Source organism: Mytilus californianus, unplaced genomic scaffold (genome assembly GCF_021869535.1).
Source record: "Mytilus californianus isolate M0D057914Y unplaced genomic scaffold, xbMytCali1.0.p SCAF_13, whole genome shotgun sequence".
In the NCBI taxonomy this organism is placed as follows: domain Eukaryota; kingdom Metazoa; phylum Mollusca; class Bivalvia; order Mytilida; family Mytilidae; genus Mytilus; species Mytilus californianus.
Window position 1 is genome coordinate 3,119,318 of NW_026262615.1, and position 18,817 is coordinate 3,138,134.

Genomic DNA, 18,817 nt, shown 5'->3' on the forward strand with positions numbered 1-18,817 from the left:
TAGATTTACCATTACAGCTTTCAATATCAATTTTCAGGTTATATTTAAATAACAACTGTACAAGGGGACTTAATCCTGTGTAATTATAAGTTTAAATTATGATTACCTGCTGTTCCACTGTAACTTGTAATTGTAAGCTGGTAGTTAGTGCTCTCACTCCCCACACATATTCCATCGTACACAGCATAAGCTGTAGTCTTATTGACATCTTCAAGATCAAATCGGACTTGGTAATTTTGTTGTTGTCGAAGAATATAATGAAGATTGTCATTTCCTTTTGAAATGAATAATAATTAAAAGATAATTAGCGGTACATATTCTGTCGATATACTGCTTTAAACCTTGAAAATTCATAGATATTTGTGTACAATGAAATAGATTTTTTGAATATCAAGAAATCGGCGAGCAACCTTTCATTCCTTCTCAAACAAGAAAACAAACAAACAGACATTTAAACGTTAAAAATCGTCTCCAACAAATAAATTGTATAAACACGATGTAATATTTTCTACCAAGATTTACCAAGATTAAGTACTAGAAAAGTAATTGATTTAGTATCAAACACCTGCAATCAACACAAAAAGAATAACACCAACGTAGATTGTAGTAGATTGTAGTAAGGAAAACCACTGACAAACACTTTTTAAAATATCGTGATTGTTATGGGCAACACTGTTCTCGGTGTTTATAAAGTTCGCCCTTTGAATTGTTCGTGTTATTGTCCATCATAAAAGCATAAAGTTTCAAGGTAGTATTTCGAGATCTCAGCCATACGTGTTGATGGCTATCAAACGTTCGATGAACACTAACAGAATCACAAGGCATACGTTTTGATGGCTATCACACGTTAGATGAACGATACAACAGAGTCGTCACAAGCCATTCGTATTGATGGCTATCACGCGTTCGATGAACGTGACACCAGAGTCACAAGCCATTCGTATTGATGGCTATCACACTTTCGATGAACGTTACAACAGAGTCACAAACCATACGTATTGATGGCTATCACACGTTTGATGTAACAAACAATTTAAGTTTTTGGATCTTAGACTATTACAAATATGCTTAAACATATAGTAAAATGTAAGTTACGGTTTTCACATGCCAACCGAATCAAGTTTGAAACTAATATTTTTATAAATATGCTTGAATATAATCAAATAGTTAGGTTATTCTATTAGCATGCATAAGGTCAAATTAGCTTGTATGTAAACTGCTGTTGTTGGAAAATGTTTATTTAATTTCCGTCTGTTGTTGATTAGACAAGAGAGGGGAAAGATACCAAAGGAACATGCAAACTCATAAGTCGAAATAAACTGGCAACGCCAAAAGAAAAAGACAAACAGTCGTACAAAAGTACACAAAACACAACATAGAAAACTGAAGACTGAGTAACACGAACCCTACCAAAAACTTGGGGTGATCTCAGGTGCTCCGAAAGGGTAAGCAGATCCTGCTTTACATGCTAACCCGTCGTGTTACTACAAACCGGTAATAAAAACAAAATTCTAATTAAAATATCTTACCAAGCCAATGTTCTCCTGCTATATCCCCAAATCCAGTTTTGTAATCCTCCCAATCTCTATAGAAATCAACATTTCCATCAAATCGTCTTTGAATTGTCTACAGATACAAAGTATTTTGAATATAAACGAAGATTTTAAGACCCAACGTCATGAAAATAATAGTATACTTCAGAATAAATTTTAAATAAACAATTATTATATTTGCAAACAATCTTTTTTTCAATTTTTTTGTAGAGTTTGTGCTACTATTTTAAAAAAAAAATCAATTTTCAATTTCTAATTTTCGCAGTTAATAATTTTGATACACTTTTTTTTAACGATATCTTTAAGAATGACATTTTCTAAAAAAATGAAATTAATTGAATTAACAATGTTTTATTATTAGATATAGAGTAAGTGCATTTTTTTTCTATAACTACACTTCAGTGAAAAAAATTAATACAGTTATATTGCCATATAATCGGAAGGTTTGGCTAGCCATACAACCTGGTTCAACCCACCTTTTTTCTTAAAATGTCCTGTACCAAGCCAGGAATATGGCAGTTGTTATCAAATAGTCCGGTTCTCTGTATGTTGGCGTTTGTTTTTGTAGCAGTTCAGTATTTATGTTGTTCCGTTGTTTTCCTCTTATAGTTGATGTGTTTCCCTCGGTTTTGGTTGTGACCCGGATTTGTTTCAGTTAAATCGATTGATGACTACTGAACAGCTGTATACTACTGGTGCCTTTTTTTATAATATTTTTTTTTTTATTGACAGAAAAATCTAACTTACCGTCCACCCTCTACCATCAGTGTCCATGTCACAAAACACAGTTATGGTTGGACCGTTTTCTGGCTGGATAGTATGTACCCCAGTACATGTTCCAGGAGGAAATTCGCTACAGTCGGTTGGTGTAGGAGAAAAGACCATAGCTGGTGAAAAGGAAATTACTATATACTTGTAGTATTATGATGCAATAGTTGAAATCAAATTATTATGATAATACACATCAAATTTATACGTATCAGTGCTCATAATGTAGGCAACATTTAATGGACTTGTTAACATCAATTTTGTTTTAATGGAACGATTTCGTTTACGTTTGGTCCTTTTTTTTTTTTTTGGGGGGGGGGGGGGGGGGGGGGGTATTTAAGCTAATCAACGTAACATGTGTCTTATTGTCCTAATATTCTGACTTTGAGCATTAGTGAAGACACATTATGTCAAAAACTGCATTTTGTGCAGTATACTTGGTACATTAATTAAATTTCACAATATTAGATAAAGTGCACAAAATGTCACGAATATAATTAAATTGTGTACATGTTTGTAGAATTTGTAAGCAACTACAAGGGACAGGATCATATTAAATTAATTATTTTAAATGGAGGTTAAAATAAATTGAGTAACCATAGATGAATAAACAATATCCCAAATCAAATGGGATATCAAAATAAAAAAAGAATAATAAATAGTCTTATATTATTCCTTGTCAACCAATAGGCAAAACGTTATCCTTTATGTTACAAAGAATCCAACAATATTTTTTTTTGTATTATTTTCATAAATTAAGGCACCTGTAGTTAACAGATGTTTAAATCCTATAATTCACATGCTAAAAATACAACACCCTCTATAGGAATCCTCTAAAAATGTAAATTAAAAAACTATTCAGGTATATATGTTCTAAGACTGCGAACACATGTCTCTAGTGATTTGATACATAGACCTATCGTATCGATCAACTTATTTATTATGTTGACATCAAACCGTTGTAGCGTCAAATTCATGCGTTTCTCCACTATTGAAAGAAAAAACAACTGTCCATACCAGTAACAGTAATTTTACGACTGATAATATTTGTCAAAGTTGTAACAGTTGTAAAATTTCACTGTTGCAGTTATTTTTTAACTGTTCCAACTTTAACAGTGTTTGTCTTATACATAAATCGATTGCAACAACGCTAAAAATAGTTGTCACAGTCATTATAGGACTGATACAATTATTTTAAAGTTGTAATAGTTGATTTACAACTGTCCCAACTCGAAAAACGTTGCAACAGTCATAAACAAACTGTTTTAACGACGAAAAGGTTGTCACAGTTATAATACGACTGCTGGAACCATTTGAAGGTTGTAACAGTTATTTCATAACGATCCCAAAGCAAAAAACCTTGAAAGAGTCATAAATGAACTGTTTAAACGCCGAAAAGGTTGTTACAGTTAAAATATGTTTGGTACAGCCATTATATAGTCATAGCTACATTTAAGTTTCGCAACTTCCAAACATTGATCAAGTCATTAAGACTATTAAAAGTCACGGATACAAAATTTCTGACAGTTCGGGATAGGTTAAATCATTTGTAAAACAATTTCACTTTGCGTATTAATAAAGTTGTAACAAAATAGACAGCATTGTCGCACCCATTTAAAACATTGATTTAAATAATAACTGATGTAAAAGAAATAGGATATTGAAATATTTGTCACTGAATATTTTGGTATTCGCAACTAATTTGGTTATTTGTTTAACTTATCAATTTATTTAAAAATACCTTGCCTCACATATCTTTGAAAAAAATTCTGAACCAGCAATTTCACATGGGGCTGTCTTATACGCATTAAATACTTCATATGAAAAAACACCTCACCTATAAGATAAATTGAAAGCAGATTTTTCCAATATCTTCAACGGTAACAGTTAACCCTTTTCAAAATTATCGAAACAACAACTTTTTAATTAAGTCAAAGGTGTGAAATCATTCATGCATTTAAGGCTATCTCCAATGCCCGTAGTTTTACGAATCACATCATAATAACGGTCAATATATTATAAACCCAGCGGGAATATACATACCTGTCATCCCCGTTTTAAACTACTTATTCCCGAGGGCTTATTGCATACGGCATGGACACTAATAGAAATCATTTGATTGTTTTTTAGCTTTTATTTGAGACCACATTTTTTTTTGTAACAAAATTATAAACATGATAAATATTGTGGTATAAACCAGTTTTAATATATATATAAAAAAAAATGAATCAAAGCTATGATAACTTTTAACGCACGCTTTGCAGCTATTGAAAACAAAAATATTCTAAAATCTATTTCAATTCAATTTGTTTTAATATTACCTTACTTTATTTTTGAAAAGTTTAGTTAAAGTTTAATATTGACTCGACTTTGTACTGTTTAATGTACCGAGTGGTCTATTTGAAGTTCAATAGTCTTAATGTATAAAGCACGTCAGATGGCATTATTGAGGCAAACATATTATGCCTCGAGTTAATTTATATTTTCACCGGATTTTTCTCAACCAATTTATGATGTATAATTTGTAAAAATAAATTTATAGGTGGATGGACATACTGTTTTTTTAAGGCCGACCCAATAACTCTCGTTAGTGAACGTTAAACTTTTGTAAACAAGAAGACTCGGAGATTAAATCATCTTTTATTTATTCACACAACGGTTTACTGCTCGTTGTATTAATTCATTAGACTCTGGTCTTGTTGAATTCTACATGCTGACCTCAAGATGACTTTTTGTGATTTTTTTCGTTTCAGTTGATAAAAAACATGTCATACTGACGGTGACTCAAACCATTTATAAATTCACATAAACGCCTGTCTGATATTGATACATTATTCAACCTGTAGTTAGAAAAGGAACAATTTTACCTTGTGAGTAGTTTTTGTGTTATTATAAGGATGGACTGAAAATAAGTATTCTGGCCCTGGTCTGAGTAAAAATATATAATCTTGCCGCCTATATGTTGGAAAAAATATTCTGACCTCATCAAATTTGCCAGTTGAGTTGCTAACTTCTATGCATTTGGGCATGTTGGGTATCGGGTGGAAAATTGTCTTAATTGCAAACAAGTACCACATCATTTGATTTATCATGATCTTATAAAAAAAATCTACTAGTTAGAATTTTCATGACTGTTTTTGTTTTTGTTGAAAGCTATGTCATGTATATGTTGACCTCTAAATTAAATTGTTGTTGTTTTTGTGTTGATGCCTCATCATAGCAGGTTACTCACATCACCCGTTTTAATATCATGTTTTAGCCAGCTGCATATTTGTATTTCATAAGCTTTTCACACCATGCTATATTAATAATGTACAACAATAGTTATAACATTGTGTATTCACCATTGATAAGCAAGAGAGTCAAACTCTAATTGTACAGCCACAAAAAGAAAATTCCAATTCTCATCCTCCGTCTTGAAACCACTATTTATATCATTTTCTTTTTTTATTTCTTGTTAAATTTTTTCTTTTGCTAAAAGTTTTCGAATCATAGCAAATTAAAACCCCAAAATATGCTTTCAAATAAAATTAAAGATAAAACAAACAGCTCACCCTATAGTACATAATACAAACACGCCCTTGTAATGCAAATTGTGTATAATAAAAGGGTAGCAAAAATATATTGGGATATTTTGAAGGCATTTATTCAAAAGCAAATAAAATGATTCTGTAGAAAAACATGCCCGAGATCAGAAGCTTGTAAATATTGGATCACATATAACGGATTTTGGTAAACCATAATACAGTTGTTATCAATGGGCCTATAACAATAGGAGACATCAGATATGATAATCAAGAAATTATTGTTTTATATCCTTAACTGACAAAATTTTTATTAAATTTTGTCGCCAACTGGTATTAAGTACTGGTGACCTCTAAACATGTTGGTATGCATAATTCTTTAGTTTTCAATCATTTTTTTATAAATATTTTACTTTCATTCTTATATGGTGGGTTGCAAAACCCTGATAGAGGCTTCTTTTTGAATGATTATAGTGGCTTTTGTTTGTTTGTTGAATTTGATGGTTGTGTCATCGAAATTCATACCACATCTCCTTATTCCGGTTATTTTACATTATACAAAACTATAATATTATCAAATGAATGTTAATAATCATTGTTAATAGTTGTCTGACTTTTGATATAAACAAGAGTGAAAACGCTGAAATGTCACGTCTGATTTACCTACATGTATAATTGAATTTATGAACATTGAAAGTCTGTAATATGAAAGTTTTACTACAATCATAACAATTGCAAGTATCACATACACTTAAAATTCATGAAATTATCAATGATCCATTAAAATGAAGTCAAAGTCAAATTAACAATGCCAGACAAATGATTTACAGCTTACAATCATTCCATAACCCAAATTTAATGAATGTAGTGGTTTATAGTACAAATGTATCGGAGAAATAGACTAAACATCCAAACCATGAAAAGAAAATATTGTGCAATGAACCATGAAAATGAGGTCACGGTCAGATGAAACCATCCAATCAAACTTGTACACCTTATGATCATTCCATATCTCAAAAATTGTGATCTTATAGCTTATAGCATCTGAGAAACATTGGGATATACAAAAACTTAACATTGTTCAATGAACCATGACATTGAAGCCAAGGTCTGATGAAACCTGCAAGTCAGACATATACACCTTATTATCATTCCACACCAAAAAATAGTTGATCTAGTGCTTAAAGTTTCTGAGAAACGGACTTGACAATGTAACTACTAACTAAATAACCTAAATCACTGAATCTTGAAATGAAGTCAAGGTCGGGTGAACCCTACCTGACAGACATGTAGACCTTGCAAGATACCCATGTACCAAATATATATAGATATATGACAGACAGAAACTTCATATCAACATATTTACTATCTGAATACAAGATAAGAAGCATCCAGGTCTTTTAGCTTCTAAAATGTAAAGCTTTATACGAATAGTTTACACTGTCGCCGCAACCAGATTGTAATACCTATTTCTTACATACTTTAATTTTTTTCGCAGGCGAGATAATAAAATGATACTTTGAAGTACATGTATTGTTTAATTTGATTGACCAGTATAAAATGCCAGTTCCACTTTGAACAGTAATTTAGACTTTATTTATAAACATGTACATTCAGACTTTAAGTATAGCAAGCAGACGTTTGACACTCAACAATAATGACGGACAGTGAGATACCCTCATGGGTAGTCAATAAAATTGAGAATGGAAATGGGGAATGTGTAAAAGAGACAACAACCCGACCATAGAACAGACAACAGCAGAAGGTCACTAACAGGTCTTCAATGCAGCGAGAAATTCCCGCACCCGGAGGCGTCCTTCAGCTGGTCCCGAAACAAATATATATACTAGTTCAGTGATAATGAACGCCATACTAAACTCCAAATTGTACACAAGAAACTAAAATTAAAAATAATACAAGACTAACAAAGGCTAGAGGCTCCTGACTTGGGACAGGCGCAAAAATGCGGCGGGGTTAAACATGTTTATGAGATCTCAACCCTCCCCCTATACCTCTAGCCAATGTAGAAAAGTAAACGCATAACAATACGCACATTGAAATTCAGTTCAAGAGAAGTCCGAGTCTGATGTCAGAAGATGTAACCAAAGAAAATAAACAAAATGACAATAATACATAAATAACAACAGACTACTAGCAGTTAACTGACATGCCAGCTCCAGACTTCAATTAAACTGATTGAAAGATTATGTCTTCATCATATGAATATCAGGCACAATCTTTCCCGTTAGGGGTTTAGTATCATACCATCATAACATATATGAGAAGAACATAACCCGTGTCATGCCAACAACTGGTTTTTAAATAAATGTGTTTAGTGCCGATGCAAAGACCCTATAAGTGAATCAATATTAACGCCAAAATATGCAATCTTTAATGACCTGACAACAGTATCGTAACTATATTCCTTCTTAATAAGTCTATTTAAAGGTTTTGTTAGCTTCAGAGGTGAATACTGACATTTTTGTGTAGTAAACAATTGCAATGCAGCATTATTTTCAGATGTGATGCACTATACATTTCACTGAAACTACAAATTCTCATTATCCAAATTGCTATTTTGAATAAATGATTATCCAATGTATTCATGAATTCAGATATGATGCATTATTAATATTCACTGAAACTACGAATATGCATTATTCCAAAATTGCTAGTTTAAATGAATATCTATCCAAGGTATTCATGAAATTCAGATACATGTATGATGCACAATTATTAGTCACTGAAACTATGAATTCTCATTATTCCAAATTCAAATTCATCATGTTCATATGAAATAGCAATTTAATTGCTATTTCATATGAACATGATGAAAAATTATCCAAGGTAATCACAGTCATCCAGTAATGTGGCTTCTTAAAAATTGTAAGTTTGAAATTTGTTCAATGCACAATTTCTTTCTTGTCCTGTTGAGTTTTAAAATCACACCAGCAACATGGCATAATGCTGTAAGCGCTATTCGTTATTTCTAAAAACAATAAAGAATTAACACAAAATTAGGAATTAATCCAATGTTTCACAATTTGCAGTTATTAGAGTGACTCAGTGACATCTATATTTCCTATGCATCAAAATCATAGTTCATATGTAGCCGGCTTTATATTCGAGCTGGGAATCATGGTCAAACCAATGTGAATTCTACAAAAAGTAATATACATTGAGAATAAAGTACTGAAATATTGTAACTAATCTAATACTTTATACATTACCTAGAAGAAAGTCACTATTACAATAACTGTATTTACTAGGAAGAAAACTACCAATCCTAATTTGCTTGATAACAAAGTTTTAGGACTCATACAATTGCATTTATAAGTCCCATACAACAAGAAGAATAAAAACTTTTTTGAGGGTCTAAATTCTTAAAGATATTGTCTTCCTATCTACATGTTTTCTGAGGTGTGTACTTTCATTGACGGATTACTGTCTAATTGCGGATAATTTGAATATATCCACATTTTGAAGTCAGAGGATAATTAAAATTTGTGAACCTCAGTATAATATCACCTTCAATACACCTGACAGTTTTCATCCCTCAGGGCAATAAACTATTGTGTCTAAATCTGTTTATTACCAGTATAGCATGTATAAAAAAATTCCTAATTATTACCTATTCAGTATTAACATCTTGATTATTACCTAGTATTCTACTGTCACATTTGCATGTTCAAGAATTCATGATCAATAAATATATTTCAATAATTTATTTTGAATTAGAATTATAGATATTTTCAAACTAAATTCTGAGACATACAAAGAATTTAACTAAGTCAATTTTGTGACAACTTACTTGTCAATACAATATATATAAAAACGATTTTGAACTTCATGAACTACTTAGTTTATGCCATGTTTACATAAAACAAATATGCTTACAGATAAAATTTTGCTGTTAATTTTTTTAAAAAGGCAGAAAAGATATAATTGAACACGATAAGAGGAGATGTTGGATACTAATATCAATGATATATCAACTCCTCCCCCCCCTTTCCCCCCAAAAAAGAAGAAAAAACCAAAACACATGTAGAAAGATATGGCTAATGAATAGAAAGTCCTTTAACGATGAAATTTATATATAAATAAAAAGGCTTGAATGTTAAAACTAGATAACATTACACATATATGCATGGAAACATATTTGTTGATGTGGGTGGCCATTAATGCTTATATCCAACACATGAATAAAAGGAGATGTTGGTTATACGCCAAAGAGACAGTGGCCCCAAAACCAAATCAAGTAAATAGGAATTAAATGGATTTTGACTAACCATGCTAACAGGACACAATTTACATAAAAATGACAGAGTTCACATGAAAATATCTATGCATTTTGGTTTTTATACATAAATTCTAGCATGTTTATATAGTACACACATTCTTATTTAGTGATTTTATATTCTATGCTAAATCTAAAAAGAATACAGTTAGGAAGCTCACTTTGCTTCTTAAATAGTTTTTGTATTTCTTGTTAACTGTAAACCACCTAGCAATAAGCATGATACATTATTTATAGATATTTATTCATTGCAATAATACATTTTGAGAAAAGATGCAACCTTCACAACCTTTTGTTCAATAAGACGCATTAAATACATAATGAAACAATGACCACATTTTGTTAAATAACCTTTTTAAAAGGACAACTGTTATGACTTTGTGCATCGTTTCCGGAAAATTAAATTAATAATATTGTTTTATTTTGTTAATTAATATTATTTTGAACCATTATAGAAATACTCATTTTCAATGCTTTATATTATTAAATATATTCATTTAATTGATCTGTTTTGTTGTCCATGACTCAGAAATTATTTGAAAACAAATATACTAATAATGCATTCTTGTTAAATAAATCACCTATAGATAAGAATTTAAACAGCAAAATATATGAATACTTACTTTGTAGTCAAATTCAACATGAATTTTCTCAAATTCTATTTTACATTACCATGATTACTTTAAGTGTTCTTCAAAATGCAAGACATTATTATACATCATCCAAAAGGTAATTAAGTAAACCAGGGAAATAGTTAGAAACCGGTGTTAGTAACACAATATATGCATATGTACATGTGGTTAATTTTTGGTTAAAAAAAATCCAGTGACAAATATTTCATGCCAATATAGGACAAGACAGTGAACAATACATTACCATACAATATGTATAGGTCCTATGAAAGGCCATCCCGCACAACCAAACCAATGCCCTACTTGAAAAGGGTTTAACAATTAGACGACAAGATCAAGAGTGACCTTTTTCTATTCCCTTGTCACCCTTGGGGTGATGGTTGTGAAGTGGATAGGGGATTGAAAAGTTTAGTCAGATTTATGAAGACACATGATTAACATGAGAATTTCACTAGCAATAGGTGACTTTAAACAATCAATTTTGTTCTAAACTGATCTGATTTTTTGTTCAATATGAACATTTGCACAAGTCACAGGTCCTTTAATAAATGAAATGTCATGTTTTGTCACACATCAACATCCTCCCAAGGATAACAGGTCAGAATTTGCCATGTCAGCTAGATCCACACATACAGTCTACACAGATGGGCACAGGCTTTTCAGCCCAGGCATGTAAAATGACTATCAGGCCTGTAAAAGTTTCTATCATTCTGCCAATATTGATGATTTTCCTATTTTCATTTTCATCTAATAAGAGATTTGTCAAGGGCAAGATGAAAAAAGGAATGTGCATAAGATCACTAAGAGAGTGTTTGACTTGGGGTTTTCAGCATAGAAAAAAAATGGATTAAAAAGGGGGAGGGAAAATGGGGATTTACCTGAATTTCAATGATGCATAAACTTTTTACAATCTTAAATCCTAACTGCCTTGGAACATGCTACTATGCAGAATTGCGGCGAAAGATCATATAGGATAACATCATGTCGATTCTTACCTGTACTGTAGAAAGAATTTGGAAATTTTTTCCTTCAAAATATTGGATGAATGATGATGATAATGATGATAGATTTGCTTTAAAATATTGTTCATTTCTACTCACCGAATGCAATTTCAAGCTCAGCTTATATTGTGGTCTAACTAAACAACTGTAGCTTCCTTTTTTAAAATGCTGTTTGACGACCACGGTCGGTCTGCCGACAGGAATGCAACAAAACAATAAAGAGGATGAACCGTTAACGGTGAAAATTTGTTCCGTTTTTGATCAAATTTGACAGATTTGATTAATTATCATCGACAAATATCCCTCATGGATAGCACTTCAAATAAAAGCAGTTATTGTGCTGTATAGAATAGGTAGTCATATTCTTTAAATTTACTTCAGGTACACCGTCGTTAGTTCGTAATCCTACACTTCTGCATAATTTATCAAAACAATTTCAAATATGAATTAAAATGAATTCATTAGCATTATTAGCATCTTCTGCAATAATTCCTAACCTCTTTTTTAAACGGAGCCTTTTCATATGATGAAGCAAGTTATGAACAATTCTGAATAAACGGAATATTAGATAAAGATACCTAAAGGATAGTCAAACGCACAAGTCGAAAATGAACGGACAATGACGCGGCAATAAACGGGAAACGACAAAATGATCAACAACGATCGCAAAAAAGAAATAAATAATAATAAAATAAAACCCACAATAGATGATAATAATATAATGTATTTGACAGCACCAACGTCTGAAAAGTTGACACAAACAAATTTTAACTGTCCCAACTATCAAAAGGTTGGGATACACACTATACAACTACCACAACAACAAGACTGTAACAAATAGTATTTGACTGTGACAACGCCGTAAACAACTGCACAGTCCTCAAATGACTGTGGATAATAATTTATGTTTTTCACAACCCCTAAAAGTGTTGGGATAGGCATGAATAAGCTGTTACAACAACATAAGGCAACTGTCACAACCCTTACATTTCTTATCATTTGATTTGAAAGTCATTTTTAGTCTTCCACAGACCAAAACAGTCGTACAACGACTGTTACTAATATGGACAGTTGTTTTTTCGTCCACTACTCCGAAGTTTTATGTAAGAAGCACAACCTGCTCAGGAAGTCCGTTTAGATTGAACATACACGAGCGCAACGTATTAACTGAGATATAAAAAATTCTTGTTGACGTGAGCAGAGGCTATGTTAATGCTGATAATTTTGAAATTGACAATTGGAAAATTGAAATATTTACATTTGTCATATTCTAGTCGTTCAACGGTGTCAATATCGAGGAAATATTAAAATATCAAGCTGACCTGTACCGAGTCATGAATATGACACTTGTTTTCCGTTCGTTAGATGTGTTTGAGCTTTTGATTTTGCCATTTTATAAAGGACATTCCGTTTTGAATTTCTCTTTGAGTTCGGTATTTTTGTTATTTTACTTTTTTTTATTTCTATAAACTGTCGCTTATATTAAATACATGAAATTTGTAGATACAAAATATATAGGTCCCAATTCAATCTGGCTATAGGGTTTCAAAGGAAAAATGATAGCTTTGTGTTTGAATTTTACTTATATAATTGTATTATATTCAAGTGAGAGAGCAGTTTTATTTAGTGATGGATATAAACAAATTTGACCATTGATCGATGTATATGAGATAACTGGTAAATTATACACATGGTAGTATAAATGGGGTCTATAGAATAGAGAAAAGGTAAAATCACAAAAATACTAAACTCCGAGGAAAATTCTAAAAGGAAAGTCCCTAATCAAATGGCAAAATCAAAAACTCAAACAGATCAAACGAATGGATAACAACTGTCATATTCCTGACTTGGTACAGTAAGGAATAAGTGTGTGCTAAATTATAAATAATAGATAGAAAAAAATGAAGACCTTCATAACATGACCCTAATATATAGTATGGAATCATTCGAACTTGGATAGGAACAAAAATAATACAAAACAGGTATACATCAAACACGTAAACACACCTACCTACAAAAGCAAAGACATTTAATTTTAAACGATTATCATTTAAGTAATACAACAAAATTAACCCACACTGAATTCAGTATGATCATCAGATGCGTATTTAAAATCACATAACAAAGGACAAAATAAAATTAAGAACCACAAAAAGGAATGCATACTTTTATTTTTGGAGAATGACCAAACAAATTAAACAAATATTGTATATCTATAAGATAACTTTTATTTTATTGTTTATCTGCATTATTTTAGCTTGTGTACTATATAACATAAAGGTAATTTGTGATATCATTAACATGTCCTAATTGGCACATTTAACAGAAAATTGTCAATTAACACTAAGTGTGGGACAAAAAAGATACAACTAAATTAATGCGACAGTAGAAAACCGGTGTTAAAATCCCGTAAATTGATTAAGAACAGACAAATCAAGATATCAAACAAAGTAACTTGGAGAATCGTAGAACTCCGAAAGAAGGAGACTAGATTTGTGACAGGATCAGCGTCTTCTCCAATGCATGCAAATTCACAATCAGTCAAAATGTCATAATCGGTAAATGTACAGATCAGGCGACTATAATAGAATCTTAAGATCTAAGACCACGCAAAACTGTTGCTAGTGTGTTAAGACACCGACAAATCGTATCGTCAACCAATTTGTAAGGTTGACGGTAGAACTAATGTTGTGTCGAATTCTGTCGTTCTTCCTTTTAACTCATTCAATATATAACTTGACTTGATATCTTGGTCCATGAGATTTTAAGATTAAAAAAAGGTTTGTCCATAGTTTACTTCAAAATTTAATTCTTATCCTAGTATCTATGATGAGTTTATTCTTATCTTGACATCACACTTGTGACTAACGAGGGGACAAACGGTCGGACATTTGCATCACTATATAATCCCTTTACGTGCGAAGGTATGAAAACAGAACAGATATATTAAAATAGTCTTATAATAATAGATAATTTTTATTTTGTAACAATCCTACCTAGTTTTGGAGTCTTTGTACTTGTATGTGATCCTGTAGAGGGTTCCTTCATAGGGCAGCAAGCCAAAAATAAGGAACAGTGTTCTAAGATTTGGTCATAGGTACTTGAGCAGCAAGTACTATCACTTGTGCACAACATGGCACACTGGATTCGGGATTTTGCTTCCACTGTATGAACTGATGCTCCATTTTGAACTATTCTTATGTTTGTGTTGGTGTTAAACTTCTGTGTTTTAATACCAAAACTTTCAACATATTGTGGAAAAAGTGCAAACACAACTGCTGTTCTTATATAAAACATAGCATTCATTGATAATCCGCTACCATTTGAGAATATGGTTTTGTAGTTTTACTGTATAGCGTCTTCGCACAATAACCAAACAAATATGATGAGTCTATGACGATGTAACAAAGTGATTGCTTTATTGTATGATATATTGGTCTATTGATTTCTGTCATAAATAATTGAAATTATAATTTCAATAACATCACATAAACATTTTGGAAATGTATTTATTTTTCAATGGAGCTTGAAACTTGATATAAGAAAGTCGTATGATTTCAATTGGTCGAGCTTTTAACTCTTATTTCATGAAATTAATGTATGACAGATCATCAATACATTTAGAAAATACTTGGAGTAAATTACATTTTTCAGTCCCATGAAAAATATACGATAACCAATGCAAAACCTTTATTAAGTGTAGACACCTTTTGCGTTTACCGTAAAAACGTACATTTGGTATTACAAATCTACGAAAATTAAGAAGAAGGGTACAAAGCGTTAGCTATTTTTCCTGATCTTTCAATCTTAATTAAATTTGGTAGTTTCGATTTCTGTCGTTGTTCCTTATTTTTTTTTCATTTTTTAAAGTACTGGTTAAATACAATAGCTGCTGGACTATGAGTTCCCGAGGGTATCATCAGCTCAGTAGTAAGTCACTGCTTTGATACTGACATGATTTATGACATACATTTCTTAAATTATTAAGACACTCAGGTCCCTAAAATAAATTAACTTTCGGTCGATTATTTTAAGGTATCATTTACACATATTTATACACCCTCGGCTTTCAAATATTTTGCTTTGGAAAAATCGCTTTGGACGCAAAACATGTATGAATTGGTGTTTGTATATTTTTTGTTTAAGTGTGCAGAGGAAAGAAAATTCAGAAAGTTGTTCCGGACTTACAAAGTTGAACCAGTGTAGCTTTCATTGAAGTGAGAGGTATAGCTTTAAAACAAAGTTTAATCCACCTTTTGTTCTACATGAGAAAATGCCTGTACCATTAAGAAATATTTCCATTCGTTTGATGTGTTGAAGTTTTCAATTTTGCCATTTTCAGTTTTGAATTTTCTATGAAGTTCGGTATTTTTCTATATCATATTTTTTACTTGCTCTGAGTAGGTTTTTTTACTGTCTTTGGACTGTTATCTATTAGATCAATATTAAGTGCGTATATACTAAGACATATTCCTAAACTTCATCGTTGAAAAAAAAAGAAACTAATGTTTATGGCATTTTAATAGAGAGTACTTTTAGGTTGGAACTTTGTAGATATATTCGTTGTGTCCTTTATATAGATCTGATGAGTCATTTCTGTTAACTGATTTTACCATTTGTTTTTAATTTGTTGTTGTTAAATCCCCTTCCATTTACAGGAAAGGTTGATCGCTCGTGAACATGTTGAAACCCGCCGAATTCTATGCTATCCAAGGTCAGGAGCCTGTTATATGGTGGTTGTTGTTAGTCGTTGTTTATCATATGTGTTTTGTGGTTATAACATGGTACAGTCCTGTACATCAACTAAGCCAAAGAGTTTTTTCATTTAAATCATTCTATTTTTGACATGTCGGGACATTTTATTGATTAATATACGGTATGGTATTTGCTCATTGACGACTACTAGTTGCCTTCATCTACCGATTATCTGTTGTGCAAACACCCTCGAACTGAAATGACACAACGTAACGAGATTCTAATTCATTGTGAACATAATGTACTAAATCTTGTATGAAGGTATTATTTTGTTTGCCTCGAACAAAATATTCCATTTGTTAGAAAGCGTATGAAGCCGCTGCCAATAATTCAGGACTCGTTATGGATCGTTTTGAATAATGTCGTAAAAGGCATGCTTTAATTAGTGTACCAGTACACTCGTCCTAATCCCTGGAGCATTATCGACTACTTTTAGTGCAGTGTATTGAAATGAGTGTAACATATACTAAAATATTAATGATTTCTAGATTAGTTTTATTGACAATCAAATATCTGATTATCTTTAAATCGGCACAATAACACTTATTGCGTAACAATTCAGTAAACACGGTAAATATTTCATAGGTACTTTTGATGTGCAATATTTTAAGCTATTGACTAGTATGATACATCAAAACTTCAATTAAGAAGGCAATTTCATTTTACTATGGAACAGTGATGCATTGCATAGTTATGACTTACGCTTATGAAACAGACATTCAAATTAAAAAAAAAGATTATACTATGTTAGAATATTGCAATTAGTATTGTCAAACTTAATTGAACACTGCGTTGTAAGTAGTCAGTATTTCTGTGTTGACACGAATTATCATTGATATTGTAATATTAGTAAATCAACTGTTTACAAAACTGAGAATTGTTCGAAATACTTAGGACTTTCGACACCAGAAATAGACTATATTAGCTGTATTTGAAAAACCTTTCGGTATGTTTTGTTCTCAATGCTCCACCTCTTCGAACTGTATTTGTTTGGCCTTTTAACATTTTTTTATTTGGGCGTCCCTGTCTTTTGTAGAAAGACGAACTACAAGTCTGGTATCTTCTATAAGTTGTTTTTAAATTTTTTATTGGAATGAGTGTATGTTTCAAAGGAATAACAGAAGAGATTATAGCATTAAAAGATATCAAACCTCGTTTTGAACAAGCTTAACAATATGACATATTGTTTTAACACTTGTATGGTATTTATGATGTTGAAGACCATATATTGACGTAAATAACTTTTTTAGTCGGATTCCTGTCTGATCTGTATAAAACGTTAAATGTCGGTGATTTTGTTTGGTACTATATATCTTTATTTTATTACCTTGATGTATACTTCACAAATAATACAAGATGGTCCCGAGCGATAGATAATAGGTCCTGAAGTTGTGAACTTTTTATTAATTCACAGTTTTCCTTTTATTTTTTTTTTTGTGCTATTACGCTCTGTTTTCATATGACTCTTTAGCGTGACTCGGATTTTTTTGCTGACGTTTTTGTCAAATTTCATGTACACTTCTCCAATTTGAATTTACAAAGAGTTCCGTAATTTTGTTATACTTTTATACATGTACCAATGAGTTGTCTTTACCTACTTTAGCCCTGTACTTCTGAAGTCACACCTATTCAAATCCGTTATAAACATAGATAGGGTAAAAAGAGAATTAACATCCGTTTAAAATTCATGACGCTTTCCTTTATGATGTTCTCTCCTCCGTTTCAAAAAAACAAGCTTTTCAAAAGAGTGTTATAAATTGATAAAAGAGAGACTCCAGATACCCGAGGGACATAAAAACTCATAAATCGAAAATAAACTGACAACGCCATATAGGTTGTAGAATTATTACAGCGATTCAAGTATTATACACCTACAACAAAGCAAGGGTACATCTAACATAGTATACAGCAGTTCCATATATATCGCATCTGGTGCAGTAAAATAGGTACCCGTAATGTTAATATTATAACTGGTCGATACTTCTGCTGGTGGACTCTTACTCCCGAGGGTATCAACAACCCGGTAGCCAGTACTTCGGTAGTGGAATGAAAAATAAACGTATAATGTGTTTTTTTTTTTATTTTTTGTTTCAAAAGGTTTGACATCATTTTAAATTAAGGACAATATCTCCTTCATGCTAAGCTCTGATTCCTTCCATGGCTTTGTGGATATACCATTTGTCTTTTTTTGGTTTATAAGCTCTTCATTTTTCTTTAAAAAGTTTTGGATTTTCAAAATGTTGATCTCGATCATCACTGAATAATTTTGTTGTCGAAATTCGCATCT

The 18,817-nt window shown here is 31.5% G+C and overlaps 1 long non-coding RNA gene across 1 annotated transcript; it reads right to left on the reverse strand.

The window, feature by feature from the left end:
* Positions 1-244: 244 nt before the first annotated feature.
* Positions 245-15,010, reverse strand: LOC127723019 (uncharacterized). The gene is made up of 4 exons (XR_007991799.1): positions 14,772-15,010; positions 2,301-2,440; positions 1,530-1,626; positions 245-274 (listed from the first exon to the last, which is right to left on the reverse strand). It is a non-coding gene; the product is annotated as an uncharacterized LOC127723019 (long non-coding RNA).
* Positions 15,011-18,817: the final 3,807 nt, after the last annotated feature.